Here is a 12,880-nt window from a genome sequence, read left to right as displayed (position 1 = left end):
AGCTCGTCGCCCGTTTTGTTCTGTTGGTAATCCGGTCTGGGTGAGATACTACGAACGAATTGTAAATGCACCTCATCAACAATATGCTTTCATCATTTTTTAATCTAAATGTAATTTGATTTAACGAGGGATTTTCCTCTTCATCTACTCGGATGATGAATGGTGTTACATGTGGCTCTTTTTCAGGAATACTTTATGTAAACATTTCTCTGAGCAGCTCCATAAAATATCCCTCATATTCATTAATCAAGTTTAGCGTGTGTCACGTTCTGACAAACAAGCAAACAGATGCATGGAGCATACGCATAACCTGTCTCTGACTAGGACTAGTAATGGGAGTTTACAGTGGGAGAAAAAGAAACAACCTTGGGCCTGTCCTTTAACAACAAGGCTTGTTATTTGCAGAATGAAAGTGAGCTACTATTCTGAGGTGTCACAAAACACAATTTATTCAGTGCTTACACCTGAAAATGTAAAAGAACCGATGCAAGAAAAAAAAGGGTGTCCTGTGTGAGCTTTATATTTAGAGCAACACTGCCTCACTGAGTTAGCAAACTGTAGCTGTGAAGAAGTTCTCAGGCGTCGCATTGCCACTTCAGGGCCAAACATTCCAGTATTTCACTGGAAACATGATACATATCTGTAACACTTTAGAGAGATGAACTAAAATCCAGATGTGACCTCAGCCCCTTACTTCAAACCCAAAGTGTGTGTGAGCATGCGCCTGCATTCATACAATATGCCCGTGTAATGTCAATCCTCTCTAGTCATCCTACACTTATCCTTCATCCTCTCTGCACCCAGATTTAACTGTGAAACACCCCTCCCCCTATCACCCCAGCCCAATTTACCACCACCCTCCTCACACACTTTCTGAAGCTCAGCGCTTAGTCAGCCCCCCTCCCCTGGATCACGGGCACAATATTTTCTCTTTCCAAAATGCCTGGGACTTGCCCTCTCTCTCTCTCTCCTACTTTGTCTCCAGCTTTCCTAACATTGCCAAACGGTGCCAAATTGAATGGACTTAAAAGAACGAATGAGATCTTTTGAAGAGAAGCATGACATAAACATTGCTAAGGATGAGAAAGAAGTGGAGGGGTGAACATGCACCCCCGATGCCTTTCACTTGTCCAATCCCCATATGTGCATAATTCTGTCTCAGCAGAAGCTCCGCTGCGCTTAGATGTTGTGATTTGCATGGATTTAAAGAGGAGATGGGGTGGATTTCCAAGACACTCATGAGTGATTGTGACCATAGAGGCATGCTGGATTAAAATGCTGGGTCTTTGATAAGGAGATGAAGGGAAGCAAGGGAAACGCAGAGGAAAGGTGATTAGAGGCCAAGGTCTGACACTGGCTGTAAAAGTGACACATTTCTGAATGTGATTTACAGCTTAGGTTTCTGAAGTGGGTGATCTGGGAAATCTTGTGCAGACTGATGTGTGGCGATATGTATTATAGTTCTGTATCCAAATAATGTATGTAAACACATGCAAAGCTTTGGTATGCACATGTACAGGAGGGAAAGCCCAAGATTTGTCGGTTTTCTTATTTTAAATGTTAGCATATGTACAGTATGTACACTAAACTACTTGTGTGACATGAGTTTGCCATGGTAAATATAATTCTGAATATGGAAAAGCTTCTTGGTTGCGTCACACTGTGCATTCTTCCTATGTTTTTTCAAGCAGGCTATATCAACGTGGACAGCCTGGTGAAAATATTAGCTGACTGTCAAGGCTGGAAATAAAACAAACAAAGGAACACAGGGCCCGAGTCACAAAAGTGAATGTTTGTCACACTGAGAAAAAATTTAGCACCCTCCTGTCCACTTCTGTTTTCTCTTCCAGCTGAATACATTATCCAATTTAATACTTGCCTTTCTCGAGGCTTTCAGCAGCAGTTTGTGAAAAAAGAAATTGTAATGAAGTATGTGTGCTTTTATAACTTAAAATTAGGGCCTTTTTTGGTTCATTTTTGAGATCATTTACATGTTACTTTAACAACTCTTTATATTCTCAGCAGAAAAATGAATAAAATAAATATTGATATATAATGGTTGGGAATACAATGGAATAACAGTATAACAATTTGTTCCCAAGGAAGTCCTTGCATCCATCCATCTAGGCATCCATCCATCCATCCATCCATCCATCCATCTAGGCATCCATCCATCCATCCACCCATCCATCTAGGCATCCATCCATCCATCCATCTATGCAACCATCCATCCATCCATCCATCCATCCATCCATCCATCCACCCATCCATCTAGGCATCCATCCATCCATCCATCCATCCACCCATCCATCTAGGCATCCATCCATCTATGCATCCATCCATCCACCCATCTATGCATCCATCCATCCATCTTCTTTCTCCTATCCAGGACTTGGTCATGGGGGCAGCAACCTAAACAGAGTACCCCAGACCTCCCTCTTCATACCCACCCCCTCCAGCTTTTCTGAAGGAACACGGGGTGCTCTCAGGCCAGCTGAAAAATGTAATCTCTCCTGTCCTGGCTCTACCCCAGAGCCTCTTTCTGATACCTGGAACACCTCATCAAGAGGTATCCTTGTTAGATGCCCGAACTACCTAAACTGGCTCCTTTCGATGTGGAGGAATAGTGACTCTACTATTCAGCTGTCAATCCCCAGCTCCCCTCTTCATTCACTCGTGAACAAGACCCAGAGACACTTAAACTCCTCCACTAGACAAACGCAAGTAAGCAAGCCAGGAAGCATAATTTGTTAACTTAAACTAAAACGTAAGCTTAGTGAAAACACAGTTGCAGAAAAATAAAAATCAATCTCATACTGTAATGGAGATAAAAACAGAGAATACATACATCATGAAATATCATGAAATCAAACCATCTTACCATGATGCCTGAGTTTGCATGTGTGAGTTATGACAGAAACAATGTTGTCTGGGGTAACGTACCCTTAGTATAATCTTGCAGTACAAACTGATGCAAGATGACAGGGACTGTGTGATTCACAAGGTCTCAATGAAGAGAAAATATTAAGGGTTACGAGTATCTCACCATGTAATCAGCGCGCAGGTATACCTCGTTGAAAGCAGGCTCCTGTAACCAGGGGTCTTGGGCACATCTTTGGGTGATGGAGCAAACTGGTCCTGTGCTATGCGGATCAATTGGCCAGGTGAAGGCTCTGGTGCATCGATCACAAGTTGCTAAAACTGATTGTAATTACATGGAACATCAACTTTCTTGTGGGGTACATGAGGATGGGTCGTACCAGATAAGCGTATTCCACTTCACCATAATTCCACTGTAGTGCTGGGAGGCCTTCAGTGCTTGCATGGGTAATAGTAGTAAACCTTGAGGACATTCCCGATCTGAGCCCAAGGGTTGATCTGCTTTTAGACTCCTGTGCTAATCATAGTGTTATGGCCTTAGCAGCGCCTCCTCCTGAAGTTGCCTGTGTGGGCGTGTCCTACCATCTCTCCTGCCTTAGGTGCCACCTTTTTCTTTTGTACAGCAGCCTTCCATCAGCAATTAAAGATATTTAAGGCCAGAGAAAGGTGAGCTCTGGTGCCAGAGTGCCATGTGAGTGGTTGCAGCTAGTGAGCTGTATTTTGTGATTGCTTGCTCCTGCACGGTGGACAGGAGTGTGTTTGGTCACTAATCTTTTTTTGACTTACTTTTCAGTTTACTGACCAACACTTGAGTTTTGGTTTGTGTCTTCAAATGGTGATAGCGGCTTGTCTGTCTCTTTTAGTTGAGTTATAAATAGAATTAAACCATTTTGCTTCTCTGTCTCCAACACGGACACTTTTTGTTACTTTCCCTAATCGCCTGGACCCTTTTAGGGCAACGTAACACATAGTTTGTCCATAATGAACACTATGTTATAGCATAACAGTGTTTTTTACAACTGCACTTGGCAGCAGGCGTCACCAGGTTGCAGGTTTATGATCAATTTTGTAATTGCATCGTAACATCTGTGGCCGTATGTTTTGGGGACGAGAGGAACTGAGTTGGCAACTGAAAACCTCTTTGACAGCATTTCAAGGGAAGCTTTTGACATAGAGTCCAAGTGGACCCTCTGTCCCACTGATGGGACTCTATAAGTTGCAGCAATGATGCTGTTTATGTTTTCTGGTGTGCTAGTGACTCTAGAACCAAATAATGTACACCAGTATAAAGGGAGCTATCAAACTGCCTCTAAAGTCCTATTGAGCTTACGTAACTTCTGGGTTTCTGGAGGCAGGAGAAGGTGAGTGCTGTATGTAGTGATGGAGTTTTGAGGATCTCGTCAGTTCCTCTGCAGAGTAAAAGATTCTGGATATCAGGGATTACTTGTCAGGCCTAGTGGCAGGGCCCCTGGGGTGAATATCATTCACCCTGAGTTTTAGGCTCTGGATGCTGAACGGTTGTCCTAGTTGACATGCCTGTGCGACACTGCTTGTAGGTCCACTCTGGATTGGCACCATTGGTTTTGGTTCCTTGGCATCTGCTAATTAGGACAAAATAAGAGACTAATAAAATTCTAGGATTTCACAAAACTGAAGCAAAATCTTTTTTTGATGGTCTGTCCCTCTCAGCAAAAAATATTATATCAGAAAATTTCATTAGCATCTTCTAGTTTATGATTCTGTCCCTACATAACTGATGATAATCTGAAATGTTGGCAACATAAATCAAAATCACTGGAGTCAATCATTAATCATGCGCATTTTAACCCATGAAAAACAGAAAATGCTTTGCATAAATACCACATTGGAAATAAGGAGAGGAGTGTATTTCCTAGTCCTTAGTAGCTTGGTACCTGCTAATAAGTAGCTACTAATACTAGTACTTCACACCTTGTCTAGGTGAAAGGCTGATGCATTGTGTTGCCTCTTTGTAGATACACTTATTTTCTGCACACTGACTTTCAATCTGACTTTTAATAGAATTTCTTTTGCCTGTGGTCATCACAGTCATCGTGATCGTGACCTTGATGAAGGCCACAGACCAAAATGTGTTGGTCAAGTAATAAAGCTGTTCTTTATTCTTCAAGTGTTGCTTGACCTCTTTAGACTCTTGCTCTTCTCCATCCACCTCGGAAGTAGGGGAAGCGCTAGAAACCTCCATTCTTCTTTGAATTTTTGCTACCTTGCTCACTTATGTGCTCTGTAAACAACAAAAAATATCATTTTTGACAAACAAATGCATGGAAACAAGATTACTGTAGAAGAGCCTGCTGGAAGCAAGTTAAATAAAAGTTTATTCTTTTGATCCTCAGTCTTATATGTTTTAAATGACTGATTCTTACCTTTGAGAGCCAACTATGGGTATTTAATAGTTTCCAGACCAACGCTATATTGAATCTTTGCCACTTTGTCAGGTAAAAGGACAAAGAAAGTATTAAGGCTACATCATTCTGTGAATTCCACAATGTGTTTTTTCCTCTGCACATTGAACAAATGCCTGAATCCTTGCCTGACTTTTGAATCAATGTTCATCACAGAGAAAAGATCAGAAGATGACCTTGATAAGATGTGCACACGTATAAGCCTAGTGGGCAGGAAAATAAAGAAGTTGACAAATTCACAGCTATTCACACTTACGCAATCTGTATGGCTTATTTGGTTATTTTTCCTTCACGTCAAGTGTTTTTTTTGTTCTGATTTTTTATCTTATTTTATTTCACTCGCACTCCTTCGACCGCTAAAAGTCCTTTCGTCAGCTTCCCCCCTCCCTCACTGTATTCCTCCATTGCTTTCTGCTCAGTTTCAGTCTTGGTGGCCTCCCATGAGTGTAGTGTGTCTAACCAAGCTGTCCGTGGCTGTCTGTCAGTCACATCAACTCTCAGCCTTCGGGGAGACACAGAGCAGTGCAGAGGGAAAAAAAGCAGACCAGATTTAGTCAGACTTTTGAATGGTGAGCTACATCCATGTGAAAAAAATAAGTACACCCCATGGAAATTTTTGACTTTTACAACAAGCAGCATTTGATCCTTTTTGAAACAGTGCCTATTCAGGTTTTCTACAAGCCTGGCAGTCTGCTCTGCCTAACTCGATCCCTTTCTGGGCCTGTGCTCTAGGGATTTTTATTTTATAATGTTTTTTCTATAAAAACTCTATGTTATCCATGGATTTTTTTTTCACATAGAAAACACACAAAATAAAGGCTTTAAAGAAGGGCTAAAACATCTACACAAATTAATTCACATGAATTAATACTTTTTTACTTTCTTGATGTGCAGCTCAATTCTTCTGTCTGTGCTTCTGAACAGTTTGAAAGTGAAGTTAAATTAAACAATTTCAGCCAGACCCCACAGCCACTTAAACAGGACTCGGATTTAATTCAATTCATTTCAGTTTTATTTATATAGCACCAAATCACAACAGCAGTCGTCTCAAGGTACTTTGTATTGTAAAACAGAGAGCCTCCAATAATACTCAGATCCAAGGAACTAATTGCAGTGTTAGGATAAACCTGGTTTTGCTGTGGTGATTCTTCTCTCCGCATCCAACCTCTTTTAGTTCCTAACAAGAGCAGATTGTTTGTTGAAGAAGTGTCCAAAAAACCCCAAATTTCATCACGAGATCTGCCAGCTCTCGCAAATGTTCGTGTCAAAAAGCATGGGGCTACAATCACAAAAAGATTGCACAAATTTGACTTGCATGGGAGGTGTGCCATTGTTGTGCAAAAAGTAACATTAGAGGAAGACTACAGTTTGCCAGTGAACAAACACGCAAATACAAGGCCTTTTCAAATAATTTGCTCTGGACGGATGAATCAAAGATAATATTATGTGGCAATGATAACAGTTGTTGGCACAGACAAAAAACTGCTTTTCAGAAAAACCTCATACAACTTATGAATTGTGGTAGAAATTCTATGATTCGATGTTGCTGCAGTCCTAACAGCTATGAATTCATCATTATATCAAAGAAAGCTTGAAGACAATGCAAGTCCATGTGGCCAAAAGATGAAGCTGAACTGAAAGTGGACATTTTGAAAGGACAATAAGCCTCATTCACTAATATCTGCTTAGAAATGTTCTTACTCTGTGCAAAAACAAAAAAGAAAACGTGTATATGCAAAATTACCTTTGGATTCATGAAACATGCACAGCTATGACCACAGGGGTGGTGAAATGAAAGCCTGGCTGTCTTGGGAAATTTAAACACGCAAGTTTTTAAAAAGAATACTACTAGTAGTAGTAGTAATAATAATTTGTATTATTAAAGCCTTTTGGTCATTATTTAAAGTATTTCAAAACATCATAATTGCATATAAAAAAAAAACTAAATGGAAAGACTTTAATCTCAATTTCTCATCTTAGGCTGACACATCACACATGTTCCAAGTTTTTCATTAAAAAACTAAAAAAGGGTAACTGACAAATATCCAGGTTCTTCCGAGGAAACCAGACTGCAACTGATGACATCCAGCAAGTTTTAATTAAAAACATTTCTTGCATTTCGTGTTGTTTACAAGTAATTTATTATCTTATTCTTATGCATTTAAGTCTAATTAGTTCTTGCCTCATGACCTTTTGGAAAACTAAATAAGGACCAAAAAGAAATAACAATAATTAGCAGTTGTAGTGATTGCAGAAGTAGCATTCGGTTTAAAAATGCGTGTTTAAGTTTTCAGAGGCAGTCAGGCCTTCATCATTTGTTCATACACATGGCCTGAGGCCATTCTCAATAGATTCATGGATTACAAAAAAATTCAGGTAAGAAAGCATTGATGAATCCCAGATTTTAATGTGAAGCTTTTTGGGCACAGAAACATTTCAGTGTGTGAACGAGGCCCCATGAGCAGAAAGCTAAAAAAATCCTCCATGGAAAGTCTCAAACAGAAGAAATGGAGAGCTGTGTGACGGTTCAGATTTAAATCCCACTGAAATGTTGTGGGGTGGTACTTAAAATGGACAATACGTGTGAAAAAACAAAACAATACAAAAAAAACCAGCCTTCAAATGCCTTGCGACTCTTCCAGGGTTTTTGACCGCTCTTCCATACAAAAAGGAATTTTATATGGAACAGTGATCAGAAACTTCAGCAAGCCAGTGTTAACGATGGGTGGACAATTATGCAAAACACTTCCAAGGAGTTGTCTCTGCTGAAAGGGGGGAAATACTTCGTAGGAACATGAAGCTTTTTGTATTGATAAAAGTATTATTTGTTGCTTTTCCTAACATGTCAAAAAAGCCCCCAGAAATTCCCACTGGATGTCTTTACTTTTATCCACGTAAAAGCTCTATTTAAACAGAACTCCAAAAGGACATGAAAAAAGAAAAAAACTGACCACTTCTTTTACTAATCCATTTATTCTATCCCAAACCACCTCTATGCCTCTCACAGCCCTATATCATTTTATTTTTTTTTTCCCCTCTTGGCTCCCTCTCTCAGTTTTATTGAGTCCCTGCTCCCTGTGTCGTCTCTCTCATACCTCTCTGTTCAAATGACAGGCTCCCCTCTTAGCCCCTGTCACCATAGCTGCCACCTTGGCAGCAAGTGATAGTGTGAAGCTGTGTGGGAGTTCTCTGGTGCTGACGATGTCTCGGGCTAGTTTTCTTTTTCCACCAATGAGACTTACAGATCTGGATTTTTTATGTAAATATCAAATATCTAAAATGAGCGTTTGAGAAACTCCTGAACTCTTGTCCTCAAATGCCACGATTTGCATACCAAATTAACACCGATGAAGGATAATGTTAAAGAGGAAGAAAAAAAATTACAGTTTTATCTATTTAAAGATTAATTTTAAAAAAATTAAGCCAATTACTTGCTTTTTCCTTCAGCTACCTTTAGGATCCATATTGTCTTTTAACTCATGATAAGGTGAAGAAGGGGATGAAAGGGAAACCAGGTATATCTATCATTACCCGGCCCCCTGCCTGCACAATCTCCTTTATGGGGACCGCCCACAGTGACACACTCAAATTATTCATGGGAATTGCAGACCACCTAGCACCTTGCAGGAGTATCACTCATCCATCCTCAGATACATGGACACTTTAATTTGATAGTGTGAAATTGGAGAGCCTCTGAAGAACCTCCCCAAAATCTTATTTCCTCTTTCTTCACTGTCACTGGTATGTGTCTGAATTTCGAGAAAACTTATAATTTGCTTCTTTTTTTTTCATATTCACAGGACTGTGATCTTTCTCTTATTCCTGACTCCATTTCCTCCTTAAAATTTGTGTCAAAATTTTACTCGGTCTTCTCATACTTGCTTCGATTTTGCCTGTTTTTTGCCTCATAAAATTTTTTGTAAAAAATTGATCTTCTTTTGTTCTTTGTTTTTATTTTTTGCCTTTATTTCTAAATTACTTATTTCCCAAGTACAGAGCTGATGGTGGCAATCTGATATAAGTAGTGCAATTTCTACGTACACAACAGGAACAATAGGATAAATTCTACTGCTTTTTACTAACACATCATCAGCGACCCTGAATAGCAGTTTTTATAAATAAAGTAAATACTTTTTTATAATTTTATAGATGTTTTTATGCTCACACTTTGCAGAAATGATTTTATCTTGAAGTCAGACAAATTTACAGTGCAAGGAAAGGATTGTTGCAAACCACTATCAGCTTGAATGTAAAGTATTTTTTTATTCTAATGAAGTGAGGGAATAACTACATTTCATGTAGCTGTGCTAACTGTACAGCCCCATCAAAGAGATGACTAGAGGACCAGCAGGAGTTTGACTGCGGTTTGTGTTCTTACAGGTTTCAGACCGAACTGCCTTGGGCTATGGATCTCACCGAGTGTTTTCTGATAGATGTGCCTCTCTATTCTACTTCAGCTTGAACGCAAATACTTCAGAGTGGGATAGACTAAGAACACATAAGAATACTCCCAGTGGCACATACTGCCCTACTTTTGTCCAACACCATGGCCCACAGTCTTTTTTTCTTGGCTTATTTTGTCAGATTCATTCTGACAAAATATATATGTGGTGGGAGGGAAAATGGCCTACAACATTTTTTTTTGTCTTCACCGTCTACAGTCAAAGAAAAGAGTTCTCTCAGATTGGAGTGGTCCACAAAGTAAAACACGCTTACACTAGTAGTTGCAAAGCTTCTGGACACCTCCTGCCAGGTAGTGTTCTCCATGTTAAGGAAAGTCTACTACAGAAAACCTCTAATGTTATTCACTGGCGCCCAGTACATTACATCTAAAATCCTTCTAGTACAGTTAAAGCTCTCAATGGTTTGGCCTTCGAGTACATCTCTGACTCTGGATCACCCAGTCAGCTCTCTTTTAAATGTTCTTAGGATCAGATCTAATTATGCTGCTAACATGAGACTAATTACATCACAGAACCCTTAAACAGACTCAGAACCTTTTTATTCACACAGGCTAATGCTTATTGTTTGTATGTGTTTATGTTATGTTTTTATCCTCTCTGTTAAGCACATTAAGCTTCTGTATAATGACATGTGCTATATAAATAATATTGACATTACCATATCCATGTCTTTGATATATTATAATTCAGAAAATAAGTAGGTATATAATAATTAATTAAGTAGGCATCTTTTTCTTTCAAGTGCATTGTCGGCTTTCCTTAATTATTTGTTTGTTTGTTTTTCTACTTACATATTTCAAATTTGTGGGTAATACTTTACTAAATAGAAAGATCCATTTCTAACTGTGACCTCAATTTGCACCACCCAGAGCAAATCATTCACATATCCAGGGGACACTGTAAACAGAAGTTTAAATGAATATTCATCATGCATGCATTGCTTTTTGCAGCGGTGGTTTGCTTTTGTTTAACTGTTGGCATTATCTTTCATGGATGTAATGTGTGTCGTTGTGTGGTAGTAATGTTTGTGTCTGGAATTATCAGAAAGGAAACACGAGGCTACAAGAACAGAGAGGACCTGATAAGACAGTGCCCAAAAGAAACTTATGCCCACAACTTCTCAGTCTCTTAGCAACAGCTGCCGAGGCTCCGTGCTGGAGGAAACACTCCTCTGATTTTCCAGATGCTCTCCTGAATACTCGATTTAGGTGGTTGAACATCAATAACTTACTGTACTGCATTTTATTACCAGGCGTTTAAATTATATAAAAAAATTTTTTTTATTTTTTACTTTTTTTAGCTTTTAATAATAGTCAACATCTAAGAACTTAGAATAGATTTAACTTAGAACTGCAGTGACTTCTAGATGACTCCTTTGGTGGTTAATAAATATAAATGTAAAAATAATATTGTTATTAGGAGTTTTGTTGCCAGGCAAGTTGACTGATGAGAGCGAACTGGTGATTCTGGTAGTTGGGCAAAAAGAGGAGATAAAATAGAATTAAAAAAGAAGTGTTTTGCTGATGTCAAAGCCTGTAAAACTATTCTTATAGAGATCATAATACTGCCACAGCGGATCATCTGCCTCCATCTCACCGTATTCCTTGCATCCTCCTCTGCCGCACCAACCCCCTGCATGTCCTCCTTCACTAAATCCATGAATCTTCTATGTGGGCCTTCTCTTTTCCTCCTGCTTGGCAGCTCCATATTCAACATCCTTTGTCAAATATTTATCCACTATCCCTCCTCTGCACATGTCCAAATCGACTCACACTAAGCCTCTCTAACTTTGTCTCCAAACCACTCAGCCTGAGCTGTCCCACTGATGCACTCATTTCTAATCCTGTCCATCCTGGTCACTCCCGGTGTAAATCCTAACATCTTCATCTCTGCCATCTTCAGCTCAGCCTCCTGTCTTTTTGTCTCCAAACCATACATCACAGCAGGTCTCACTACCATTTTGCAGAGCTTCCTTTTCACTCTTGCTGCTATTCTGCTGTCTCAAATCACCCCTGGCACTCATCTCCACCCACTTCAGCCTTCCTGCATTCTCAGCTTCACCTTTCTTGCAAACTGGCCATTGTTTTTGATGGTTAACTTCAGGTAATTGAACTTATCTACCTTCACTACCTTTGCTTCTTACAGCTTCATTGTTCCACCTGTACATATGTGTTCTGTGTTGCTTTTACTGGCTTTCATTCATTACTCCTCTTTCCAGAGCATACCTCCACATCTCCGGGCTCTCCTCTGCTCTCACTACAGATCACAATACTTCTGCACAACATCAAAGTAATGAAAATTGATTTACATACAATTAATTGTTTTTTTATTATATCACTGGATTAGGGATGCTTAGTGTAGGCTACAGCATTTAAAGTCTCTGATTTTCTTTTTCCTTACTGAAAAGGGAAAAATTGACATAAAGGCAACATCTAGCTGCCCATATGTTGGTGAGCATATTACCGGTGCGTTAACTGCAGATAACACAGCTGCAGCTTCAGGCACTACTTTTTTTGCAGCAGCAACTAATTTTCACGTTGGCTGTGTGGCTGGCAGATTGGACCCAAAAGCGGGACTCAGAAACACAAAGGAATAAACTAAAAGGCAGATTTAATAAACTAAACAATGTACAAAATAACATGTGAAAACATGACTGGGAAACTCAAACCTACAACTCAACGCAAGGGAGGACACAACCTTGATGGACTACACGACAAAGGACAAAGGAAGCGACTGGGAAAGACCAGGAAACACAGCTGAACAGAATCAGACTAACGAGATGGGGGAAGCAAAACTAGACACAACATGAGATAAGGGACTATCAAAATAAAACAAGAAGGAACAAACACTGAGACCAGGACTAACACTTGAACTTGACGTGAAGTTGACACAGGAACAGGAGACAAACAAACATGGAGACATGACTGATTAGGGAGACAGAAAGGCAACACAAAAGATAAGTAACATAATCACACAAGAACACATGAACCAGAGAAACAGATAATAAAACTCAGAGGCACTAAGAATATTGAACACAAACAGAAGACTATGGAGCTCAAACACCAAATTCATCTTAACCCACAATGAACCTAAAGA

This window comes from Oreochromis niloticus, linkage group LG2, assembly GCF_001858045.2.
Source record: "Oreochromis niloticus isolate F11D_XX linkage group LG2, O_niloticus_UMD_NMBU, whole genome shotgun sequence".
NCBI classification, from domain to species: domain Eukaryota; kingdom Metazoa; phylum Chordata; class Actinopteri; order Cichliformes; family Cichlidae; genus Oreochromis; species Oreochromis niloticus.
Note: the sequence above shows the minus strand (reverse complement) of the source record.